At 38.0% G+C, this 12,246-nt stretch overlaps 1 protein-coding gene across 2 annotated transcripts in view; it reads right to left on the bottom strand.

Moving 5' to 3' along the window:
• Window positions 1–12,246, bottom strand: part of ap3d1 (adaptor related protein complex 3 subunit delta 1) — a 101,643-nt gene that overhangs the window by 73,671 nt on the left and 15,726 nt on the right. The window lies entirely within an intron of this gene.

Raw genomic sequence — 12,246 nt, 5'->3', positions numbered from 1 at the left:
CTGACTTCATAATGCAACAGCTGAAGATTTTCAGTGCACTATTAATGGAGTTCTCTAGATTATTTTCCAGAATAAATTCCATTACTATTAAAACCTATCTGCAATGTCAAATTTTAATTATTAAGGGGAAATTTTTTAAAAAGGTGGATGGGCAGACCTTACATTTGTAATTCTTCCTCTTTTCATTTCAACTGAAACAAGAAAGGTCACCCAACAAGACAAAAAACTGAAGTGTTCACTAATCACTTCAGCCTTGAGGTCAAACAATTCAGTCAATAACCATAGTGCAAGGAGAAACATCTAGTGAGCTTATATCTAAAAGAGGAAGCGAAGATTTGCTTTGAGGAGCAGATCTGAAAAATAAAAGTGGAATATACTAAAGGGATTTACATGAACATACTGTTTGTTTATTATGTGCCATGTTATATGACATGAATTATCATGGTCTTTCCACGACCACGATTATCACGTCAATTTTTTCTTCAGAAGTGGTTTGCTGGGCAGTGTCCATACAAAATGGGTGACTCCATCCATAATGGATACTCTTCAGAGATTGTTTGGCAGTGGTTGCATAACCAAGACATGTGATATCCAGCTGCTCCCATGGATTCACATAATCGGGAGGGGGGTTAAGCCACTGCTACATCTTGCCTAAGGGTGACCTGCAGGCTAGCGGAGGGAAGGAGTGTCTTACACCTCCTTTGGTAGAGACATCTCTATCAAACATACTATAAGCTGGAGGAATAGGCCAATCAATTCCCTGAGCTTACTACGCTATTCAAGTTTATTGTGCTTGAACTATACACATTTATACATCCAAACAAAATAGTGGTTCTGCAGACCAAGATGCACAGCAAATATAAACCACATACATAACATATAAAGTAATAATTCCAGAAATAAATTAATAATAAGGTACATATATGATACAAGTTTAAAAAGTTAACACTAAACAACTGGTGTTTCATACATGATGAGACCTGGAGGTGGCAGGGAGTGCAGTAGCACTGAACCCATGGTTGATCCATTCGTGGTCTCAACATTGTTTGTATATAATATATATCTTAAATATGAAAGACCAAAGTTATACAGTGTTCTGCATTTAGCCTCACCAACCCCCGTAAAGGGGCATCAGAGATTCTAAGTTATATTCCTTGCAATAAATCCATCAACCCAAAGGCTTTCCAGTTGTTTCCTATAGCTGCATTCTAGCTACTTATGCTTCTGTACACATGACTTCCAATATAACTCGGAGTCCTGCCATGTGCAGAAGTTCGCTGATGACACGGCCATAGTGGGGTGTGTCAGGAATGGACAGGAGGAGGAGTATAGGAAACTGATACAGGACTTTGTGATATGGTGCAACTCAAACTACCTGCGTCTCAATGTCACCAAGACCAAGGAGATGGTGGTGGACTTTAGGAGATCTAGGCCTCATATGGAGCCAGTGATCATTAATGGAGAATGTGTGGAGCAGGTTAAGACCTACAAGTATCTGGGAGTACAGTTGGACGAGAAGCTAGACTGGACTGCCAACACAGATGCCTTGTGCAGGAAGGCACAGAGTCGACTGTACTTCCTTAGAAGGTTGGCGTCATTCAATGTCTGCAGTGAGATGCTGAAGATGTTCTATAGGTCAGTTGTTGAGAGCGCCCTCTTCTTTGTGGTGGCGTGTTGGGGAGGAAGCATTAAGAAGAAGGACGCCTCACGTCTTAATAAGCTGATAAGGAAGGCGGGCTCTGTCGTGGGCAAAGTACTGGAGAGTTTAACATCGGTAGCTGAGCGAAGGGCGCTGAGTAGGCTACGGTCAATTATGGAAAACCCTGAACATCCTCTACATAGCACCATCCAGAGACAGAGAAGCAGTTTCAGCGACAGGTTACTGTCGATGCAATGCTCCTCAGACAGGATGAAGAGGTCAATACTCCCCAATGCCATTAGGCTTTACAATTCAACTGCCAGGACTTAAGAACTTTTTTTAAAGCTATTATTAATGCTTTTTGAGTTAGTGATTTAGATGCATATCATATTATTACTGAGTTAAGTATTGTATGTAATGAGTTTTTGCTACAACAAGTGTATGGGACATTGGAAAAAATGTTGAATTTCCCCATGGGGATGAATAAAGTATCTATCTATCTATCTATCTTGTAACAGGATTCCCATTTGGCTTTTTAATCACAATATCTAGGAATGCTTTAAAAAAAAAAAAATTGGAAAAAACATTCATAAAAAATATGATGCATCCTCTGAGGGATAATTCTTTGATGGTCTTTCATTTAAGAGCTTTTCAGATTATAACTTTCACTAATCTACATAACTTCTACATTAACTTTGAAAAATAGATGACTCAGGAAGTTTAAGAGAAATTCTCTATAAAGAATGGGAGATTACAAACTATTTCCAATAATGGCTCTATACGAAGACACGACATACCATAAGTTGAAATTGTCTTTAATACTCTAATACTGGAAAGAATTTAAATACTCAAAACTATAGTTATTTGTTCCCCTTTCACAATCTCTGGTCTTAATATGTTGAAAATTTCACTCAAAATACCTCAAATGATATTTTGTTGGTAGGTATAACTACATTTATAGGCAAAGCACACAAAGGCAACAATTATTTAATTTATCTAAATCTTTTAAATTGCGGATGATGCTACATCAGAGGTTTTTTTTAAAAAACATGTTTTATCTTGAGAGGATCAGTGATAAAATTTATGTTGGATCATCCGCTGTAGTCATTTGGAGTAAAATATGATTTTAATTTGAATAGTTAACCCCTTTCTGATTTCATAAACTACTGTTCCACAACTTACAATGACCATGCACAGCTTTAATTCAGTAGTTTTTTTTTTGTTTTTTTAAAATTTTATTTAATTGCATTTTTAAAAGATTACAAGTGTGGAAAAAAAAAGTATATATCTCTTCCCCCCTCCCCCCCTAACTTCCCTATATAGAAAAAGAAAAATTAAGAAAGAAAAAAAAGAAAGAAAGAGTGCCTGGTTGTTGGAAGGTCTCCACATGCTCCATGGAGTTCTTAATAACTTTAGTATATATATTTATTTCTTTCCCCAAGTAGCCAATTATTTCATCTTCAGAGCACCTATATATTTAATCCTGTCTTTTGTAAATAAGGGCCCCAAATTTTCAAAAATGTTTCATATTTATCTCTTAAATTATAAGTAATTTTTTCTAATGGAATATAGCCATAGATTTCTTTTTTCCAACAATCTATACTTAAATATGTATCTGATTTTCAAGTAATTGCAATAGCCTTTTTGGCTACAGCCAGTGCAATTTTTATGAATTCTTTCTGATATTTATTTAGTTTGAGTTTCGGTTTTGTCCCTTCAATATCACCTAGTAAAAGTAATATTGGATTATGAGGAAGTTGTATTCCCGTAATTTGTTCCAATAAAAGTCTTAAATTTGTCCAAAAAGGTTGAATTTTAGAACAAGACCATGTAGAATGTAAAAATGTACCAGTTTCTTGGTTACATCGAAAACACTGATCAGATAAACTTGGATTTAATTTATTTATCTTTTGTGGTGTAATATATAATTGATGTAAAAAGTTATATTGCACTAATCTTAACCGATTTCAGTAGTTAAAAATAATCAATTTTAGCATGCTGCCATGAAAAAAAATTTAGTGGGTTGTTTCTCAGTAACTGGGAACTGTCAAACAAACTTGCAGGAAGATGTTCACTGACTGGCAATGTAGCCACTGGCAAGAATGAATTAGAGAAAACGCTAAGTGTACATTGTAAATTAGTGGGTAGGGCATTCTTCCTTCATAGCCTAACAGAGACAAAAACAGAAAATGTTTCCTTACAAATCACTACCTCCACAACAAAGGTTGGATAGATGAAGATGTAAATTGGTGTCTTGGGCATTCTTCCTTCATGGCCCAACAGAGACAAAAACAGAGAATATTTCCGTACAAGTCTATATCACCGCAACAAGGATTGGATAAATGAAGATGGGAACACACACAATACGCTGGGGAATTCAGCGGGTCAGGCAGCATCTACAGAAATGAATAGTCAGTCAATTTCGGGCTGGGACCCTTCTTCAGGCCTGGAAAGGAAGGGGAAGATGCCAGAGTAAAATGATCGGGGAGGGGATGGAGGATAGCTAAAAGGTGATAGGTGAAACCAGATGGGCATATACAGGGCTGGAGAGGAAGGCATCTGATAGGGAGAAGAATGGACCATGGGTGAAAGGGAAGGAGAAGAGGACCCGGGGTAGGTAATAGGCAGGTGAAAAGAGTTAAGAGGCCAGAGTGGGGCATAGAAGGAGGAAGGGGTAGGGATTTTTTTTAAACTGGGAGGAGAAATTGATATTTACGCCATCAGGTTGGAGGCCTCCCAGATGGAATACAAGGTGCTGCTCTTCCACGCTGAGGGTGACTTCATCTTGGCACAAGAAGAGGCCATGAACCAATATGACAGAACGGGAATGGATACTAATTTGATACTTCACTTTCTTTTGTATAATCAAAGGGTGCATTACATTTACTCTATACAAAGCTAAAAGGAATGATTATACACTTGAAAGCACAACTGGATCCAAATGATTCTAAGCAATTTTTATTGTTAGTTTTCAGTCACGGTTGGAAGGCTTTGTAGGAACAATGAGAACAGGCAGTATAACCTCCAGAGCACAATGCTGCAGCCTGTAGTCTTGTTGCTTCCGGTGACATGGGTTCAAATCTGCACATTCTCCATGACTGCTGATGGAGTGGATTAAAGCAAAAATGGGGAGAATTTTTTTTTTAATAAAATCAAGATTTTAAATTGGTGTTGGATGGTTAGTACAATATTGTGGGCTGACAACACCATTTCTGCGCTGATAAGAGGCTCAGTACAGAACCAAAACAAAGAGATGGTAACCCAGAACTGCAGCACAAAGCACTTCATGGATCTAGAAAATTTGGGAAGAATGGGTATTCAGTAATCAAGCTTTATGCTGAGGAATAAGAACATAAGACATCGGAGCAGAATTAGGCAATTCAGCCCATTGAGTCTTCTCTGTCAATCCATCAAGGCTGATTTCCTCAACCCCATCCTCCTGACTTCTCCCTGGAACCTTTGACATCATTAGTAATCGAGAACTTAACAACCACCGCATTAAATATACCCAATACACCACCCAGTAGAATGCAGCAAATGTTTTTCAGACCCACATTAACAGGGCATAAGTGGGTATAAATTCATCTGGTCTCTGCATGAATTAGACTGGCGCCCACTCATGTGGAGTTTAAAAGTACCTAACCTATCCACAGGACTGAAAGACAATACTGATATTTTATTCAGCTTTGAACAGCAATTTCTGCCAGAGCGAATTAGAACTACAAGCGCTAGAAATCAGAAACAAGAATAGAAGATGCTGGAAGTGCTCTGCGGGTCAGGCGACATCTGTGGCAAGAGTTAACATGGGGTCTCAGGGACTTCAATCAGAATTTCAGATAAATTTTCTTCAATGAACAGTCTCACACCATATTCTCTCAGCCAGCAACAATACCACGCATCATTCATCTTCTCTTGATCTCCACACTATCAGACATTTCCGTTGTCCCTTCCACTCTTCCAGGTTCTCTGCAATTGAAACATTTTTACTTTTGACCATTCTGACAAAGCTGGAAAGGTGTGGGCATGCTACGTTGTTGCTGGAATGTGTGGTGACACTTACAGGCTGCCCCCAAGTATGTTGGTTGTTAACACAAATGACACATTTCAATGTACTGGATGATAAACAATTCTGAAAATGAAGCTAACTGTGTTTCTCACCAGTCATGTCTGATCATTTTTAGCTTTTTCGTTTACACTTTTTCATTCTGAGCAAATTCAAATGATCTAGACTTGTGATGTCCTGGTAAGGAATCCAAACAAACAAAATGAAAAGAGATGAGCAATGCTAGTAAGCCTGAAACAACCTCATTCACTAATTCAAGGTTCAAGATTGTTTAATGTAATATCCAATACATAAGTGTAAAGGAGAAAGGAACCATTGTGACTCCAGATCTGATGTAGCACAAAAGAAACACTGTAAGATAAAGACTACAATAAACATGAATATATATAATAGCTTATATACATAGATTATTTGCCCATAAAATGACACTAGGCAGAGGAATATCTGTACATAAGGTGAATGACAGGAAAACATAAAGTAGTTGTGGTTGGAATTAGTATAGATTATTGGGAACCAGCTCCCCATAACCTGTAACAGAAGTAGTACAGTGGCTACTTCAGGAAAAAAACTACCGTACATTCTGGATTTTAAGCCGCTACTTTTTTCCCACATTTTGAACAGCTTTGAACTTTGCGGCCTTTAAAACAGAGCGGCTAATACATGATTTTTTTCATGCCGCCTCGTAAACATTTTGCCTCATAACAGTAGACCAATAAAATTGATGAGTAGTTCACAGAGGTCCAATGAAATTGTACGATAAATCAAGCACACTTTCACAATTAAATTATTGTAAATCAGTCATTTGTACTCACCCTCATCAACATGGAAAACACTCGAAGAAAAGCATTGTGCTGCCTTTATGGCAGTTATTTAGTTTATAATATTTTCGCTTAGTAATTCATTTTCTAGTTAAAGTTAGAAGAGTTTTAACTATATTTGTTTTCTGTACTACATCGCGGGATGCTATGACGTCACACCCGGTTTTGCCGCGTCTTGTGGGAAAAATGCCGTTTGCGATAAACGGAAAGGAGGGGGGGAGCGCATTACGCGAGCGGCATTGGATCTGAGCGAAACGCTGCTTTTAAGTTAAAGGCGATCAATAACTTTTCCTGGTAGGCTGCAGTATATATATTTTTTACCAGTCGTTAGGAGATATTGGAATGTTGTTCAGTAAAGAAGTATACGCAACGTATATTTAAAAGTAGCCGCGTTACGGGCACGGTTCGAAAAAAAGCATTTGCAATATGTATTTGTTTTTGTTACCATATGGATTTAATTAAAAGTTAAAAAATCCTCACGTGTAATATCTTTCTGTGTAAATATCTCATATTACAACGTGGGACACCTGCGGCCGAAAATCCGGTGCGGCCTTTACAAGTAAAAAATTGATTTTATTTCTAAAATTAGAGCCAGCGGCTTTTAATCAGGTGCGCTCTGTAGTTCGGAATCTACGGTAGATGTACAGGCAGTCCCCGGGTTACGTATGAGTTCCGTTCCTGAGTCCGTCTTTAAGTCGGATTTGTACGCAAGTCGGAACCAGTACATTCGGTATTATTTATCATCAGTTAGTCAAACATTTGTCTTAGTATATATTTTACCTTTCTATGCATATAAAACACTTAAGAAACAAGTGTATTCCAATAATTAAACCACTGCATTGCTTAGTAATAACTGTAGCTTTCATCGGGGCAGGACCTTTTACATGCTCCATTATTCTCACTTTATCCTTTAAAATTGTTCCAATTGTTAATCGTCTGTAGCCTAACGCTTTTCCAATGACCGATGGCGTTTCACCTCTTTCCAAACACTTTATTATTTCCACTTTATTTTCAATCGCGATCACTTCCCATCAATGGAACAGAAGCACTGCGGGCGGTGGGTCCCGAGCTCTGCCGGTTCCCGAGGTCCGCTGGGTCCTAAGGACCACCGCACTGAAATTCCCGGGTCCTAAACCCAACTGCACTGAGACAGGTTAAATGGGACAAGTGGGGGCTGTGCTGGGTTTGGGTATTTGATCCTCCACAATATTCTGCGTGGGAATTTAAACTGGAGGTGGCAGTGTTTTTTTTTACCAGGTCGAGTTGTGAGCTCAACATCAACCCGGCATGGGAGCAGTCTGTCACTAAATCGAACTTGGGAACCTCCATTCTCCAGCCCGGCGCTGATCTCACTGCACCACCAGCTGACGGGGGGGGGGGGGGGGGGGGTCAGGGTGAATCTAAGAAAAATTTAAGCCAAATACAAAGTTGAACACTCAACACAGTGTCAACGGCAACGACTTAAAATGGCAGACGGCACCGTGATCCGACTTAAAATGGCGGACGGCATTCTCCTTCCTCAGTTCGTAAGTACGAGTTGTCTGTAAGTCAGATGTTCATAACTCGGGGACTACCTGTACAAATCATTTATTTTAATTTCATGAAGCCATTGTGCAAAATTTGAGTGTAACTTCCATTACACTTGACAACAACAACACTAAAATTGCTCTGCTTAGGAACACTGTTGAGTTCTGCTTTAAAGATAACGTGTAACCTTTTGTATGTTTGTCTGTCACAAAAGCTACGTGCATAATTTAAAAATAATGACTGAATCCTGTTTCAACATTTTAAAATCTCACCTTAAAAGGCTGCATTCTTGAAAGTAAATCATTGACATTTACAGCTAGTTAATGAAACTAAGACAATTATTTTTGCCTTGCTCTCTATCTCATGCTCAATTCACACATAACCCAAAACTGAAGACAAAACTCTAAAGCTATGCACACCAAACTTTTAAAACTGGACAATGGTAGAAATCAAAATGTCTCAAACGTCGCCCACTGTTTTTGCAACAGTCTCCGACTTAGCATTTACACTAAGAATTCTGTCCCAATACATTTCCCTGATCCATTACTTTAATCCATCATTGATCTCAAAGTATAAACAGGCTTGTGTTGCTAACTACAAAACTATTTGTCCATATTCAGTCAACAACTACACACAAGATCTTTCCCTCAACTTGTCTAAAAAGGCCTAAACTTACTGGTTTCATCTTGGATTGTCTTGCCCTACTGACCTAAGCCTATTTGATAGAGAAACGTAGCAATGCAATTCAAAGTAAATACATGCCACATACAATCCTGAGATTTATTTTCCCGTGGACATATTCAGCAAATCTATAGAGTAATAACTATAACAGGATCGATGATTGATCAACCAAAGTGCAGGAGACAACAAACTGTGCAAATGCAAATACAAACAAATAATAATAATGAGAACATGAAATAACAAGATAAAGCGTCCTTAAAGTGAGATCATTGGTTGTGGAAACATCTCAATGGAAAGCCAAGTGAGTGTAGTTATCCCCTTTGTTCAGGAGCTTGATGGTTGTGTGGTAGTAACTGTTCTCGAATCAAGCTGTATGTCAAGTCAGACTTGAGTTTCTAGAAAGTATTGGGACCTAGCGGCAAAAGAAAATAAAATTTTGAAAGTAACAGCAAGATTGCACTGATAGACCGGATGGAACCCACTGCCTGAGTGTTGCTTCTGCCTGGAACATTTGGGGGGGACCCCGCAGCATCACAGCGGCAGTCCGGGAGCAGCACTGGAATCTGTGGTAAGATGCTGCACTTTAAATAACTTGAGAGACTGTTTCATGGTAAAGAGCACTTCTGTCACTGCATTTGGGTTAGTGCTAGCTTCGACACAGATCATCGCACACAGGCGCTTTCTGGAAATGGCGCGAGGCTTAAGAAGAGTTCGCAAACCTTCAGGACGGTTCACCCGGTTTGAAAACATAATGGTCGGAGACCATAACGATCCATTAGAGAAACGGAGACTGTGCAGGTTGGAATTCGTCTACAAAGTCCGAGAGGCAGCCAGTTTTTTCACCTTATGACTAATGACTGATTACTAATAACTGACCTAATAACTAAGGACTAATTACTGATGGAACTAATGGAACTATCGAACTGCTGCACTTGCGAAAAATAAAAGGAGGAGAAAGGAAAAGTTGTTTGGTTATTGAATGGAATCCAGTTAAGAAACCTTCGGGTAGGCAATCTCTTTCAAGTGGGGAAGCTGCATGTGTTCAAAGAAGAACAAGAACTCCAACTTGACACTGTAACTGTTAGGATCTGATCCAGTTCAGAGCCATCTACTTCATTAGATTCTCATCCCACTGACTATTTTCACCCAATTTTCTATGCATGACCAAAAAGAAATCAAGGTACATGTTATATCAACAGAATTACTGTTATCCTGGTCATACATTCCCAATAAATCATATTATTAAAGACGCAAGAACCAAGTTTCAAGAATAAATATTGGAAAAACTTAATCAACTATAACCTAATACTGCTCCTTTCATCCTCACTTAGACAAATCAAGTCACAAAGCCTTTGTCATAATACAACTAATTTTTGAACAAACAAATAAGTCAATGACCCCCCTCCCCCCACATTTTACTTCTTCTCACCATTCACTCACTTTAAGGAGCATTAGATTCAGCAGCGCTATCAGCTTTAAGAACACTACTATGGACTAAAACCACTTCTGCAGCAAATAAACTGAAGCAATTCATATTTTCTGGCCAAGAAATATTTCCAACCAAGCCTCACTCTTTCAGTGCCATCAAGAGGACATGGCCATAATCATCATGAGAAAACACTGGAGATGAATTGGACACATGACGAGAAGAAAGGACAACTCCCATCATCAAGACAGCACTTTATTGGACCCCTGAAGGGTGAAGGAAATGTGAGACCTAAGACAGCATGGCACCATACAATAGAGGCTGAAATGAGAATGCTAAACACCACCTGGAGCACAATAGAGAAGATGGCCAAAGATAATTCTTATGTAACTTCAAAGATTTTCATTTTCACAATAGAACTCCAAATTCCAAAATTAAACAACTTACTTCAAAACTGATACACAGTCATCACTGTCACAAGAAAATGATGGTAAAGTTCCAATGGCCTGAGCTAAGCCAACAGAAGAGCCCACATTACAACTGGATACTGATGCAATTATTTCCAATCTGTTAAATTCAAAGTTCAAAGTAAATTTATTACCAAAGGACGTACATGCCAACGTATGCAACCCTCAGATTTCTTTTCTTGGGGGTCATTCATAGTAAACAAAGAAACACAATAGAATCAATGAAAAACTGCACACAAAGGCAGACAAATGACCAACATGCAAAAGACGACAAATTGTGTACATACAAAAAAAGAAAAATAATAATAAATAAGTAATATATATTGAGAACATGACCTTATAGAGTCCTTGAAAGCAAGTCCATAGGAAGTGGATTGATCACAGTATTCAAAGACATACTGCGATCAATCCACACCTTTTAAAAAAAATGAAAGTTAGTTCACATGTAGAAGACTGCATTAATTCAAACTGCTAATATCAATAAACTATCAAATACTTTCTGAATTTTAGCCATATTACATGCACTATGATAAAATGTAGAATGCATGCGACATTTCAAAATACGTTCAGCTGTGTGTACTGAGTGTAATAAAGTTGTTGGCTCCACATGTATATCAGTAACAGAGCTGACCACTTCTTTGATTTTAGTTTGAAGTTGTTCGCTAAATATTTTCTGTTGAATACTGGAATAATCCATGAAGGACGCATGCAGTACTTGGCAGATGCTTACTGCAATTCTACCCAATTCTAAATAGACTCTCCAGATAACAAATTTGACTTGAATTACTACCCAATTCTCTTAATCTTATACACATACTACAAGGTAAAAATACACTATTTTATGACCACCATATGTAATGAATATTTCTATGATTCATTAAAAAAGCTCAACATCCTAGCAGAATATAATAAGTGGTTACAATTAAATACCTCATTAAATCACAATCCTTCTCATTGGGATAAAATTGCACTCTACTGGCAAAAATTCAACATCTTTCAGTGTTTTGGAAAAGGAATGCTTTGTGTTAGTATAAATATAGTCCAAAAGAGGGAACTCCAATCAGTCACTAAAGTTAAATACCAAATTAATTTTCCATTGAGTGTTCTATGGAATTCTAAGAAGACGAGGAACTCAGTAAGTCAAGCAGCATCTATGGAGGGAAATGGACCGTTAACTCTTTAGGTTAGGACTCTTCACTAGAGCACAAGGAATTTATTTTCCTTTTGTTAAACAATGAAATCACACGATAGTAAGCTTGCAAACTTCATATAACAAAGAAAAACTGATCAAGAAAAGGCTAAAAACACAAGTCGAGAAGGAAAACAGAAGAACTGAAGCTCAGGAAAGAAATGGAACCTGGAAAGTATAGATTCAGCCTCAAACTCATTGTGGAGCAAGCTTAGAAGGACAAAAAAGTCCTTTTCCCATTTCTATGTGTTATTTCCCCCAAAAATTACTACTGCAAAGTGACTTCTATCAGAATGGTGTGCACCACCCCCAGCTGACTTATGAAATTTTACTAATTCAAATCATTAAAAATTCTTAGATTAAGCCATACAATTCAATTTAGGAACCATTTCTTTATTAGTAACTTGCTATGTGATTGAAAACTAGTCAAATCATC

Source organism: Hemitrygon akajei, chromosome 16, assembly GCF_048418815.1.
Source record: "Hemitrygon akajei chromosome 16, sHemAka1.3, whole genome shotgun sequence".
Taxonomy (NCBI): Eukaryota; Metazoa; Chordata; class Chondrichthyes; order Myliobatiformes; family Dasyatidae; genus Hemitrygon; species Hemitrygon akajei.
Note: the sequence above shows the minus strand (reverse complement) of the source record. Positions and strands in the feature narration are given on the sequence as shown.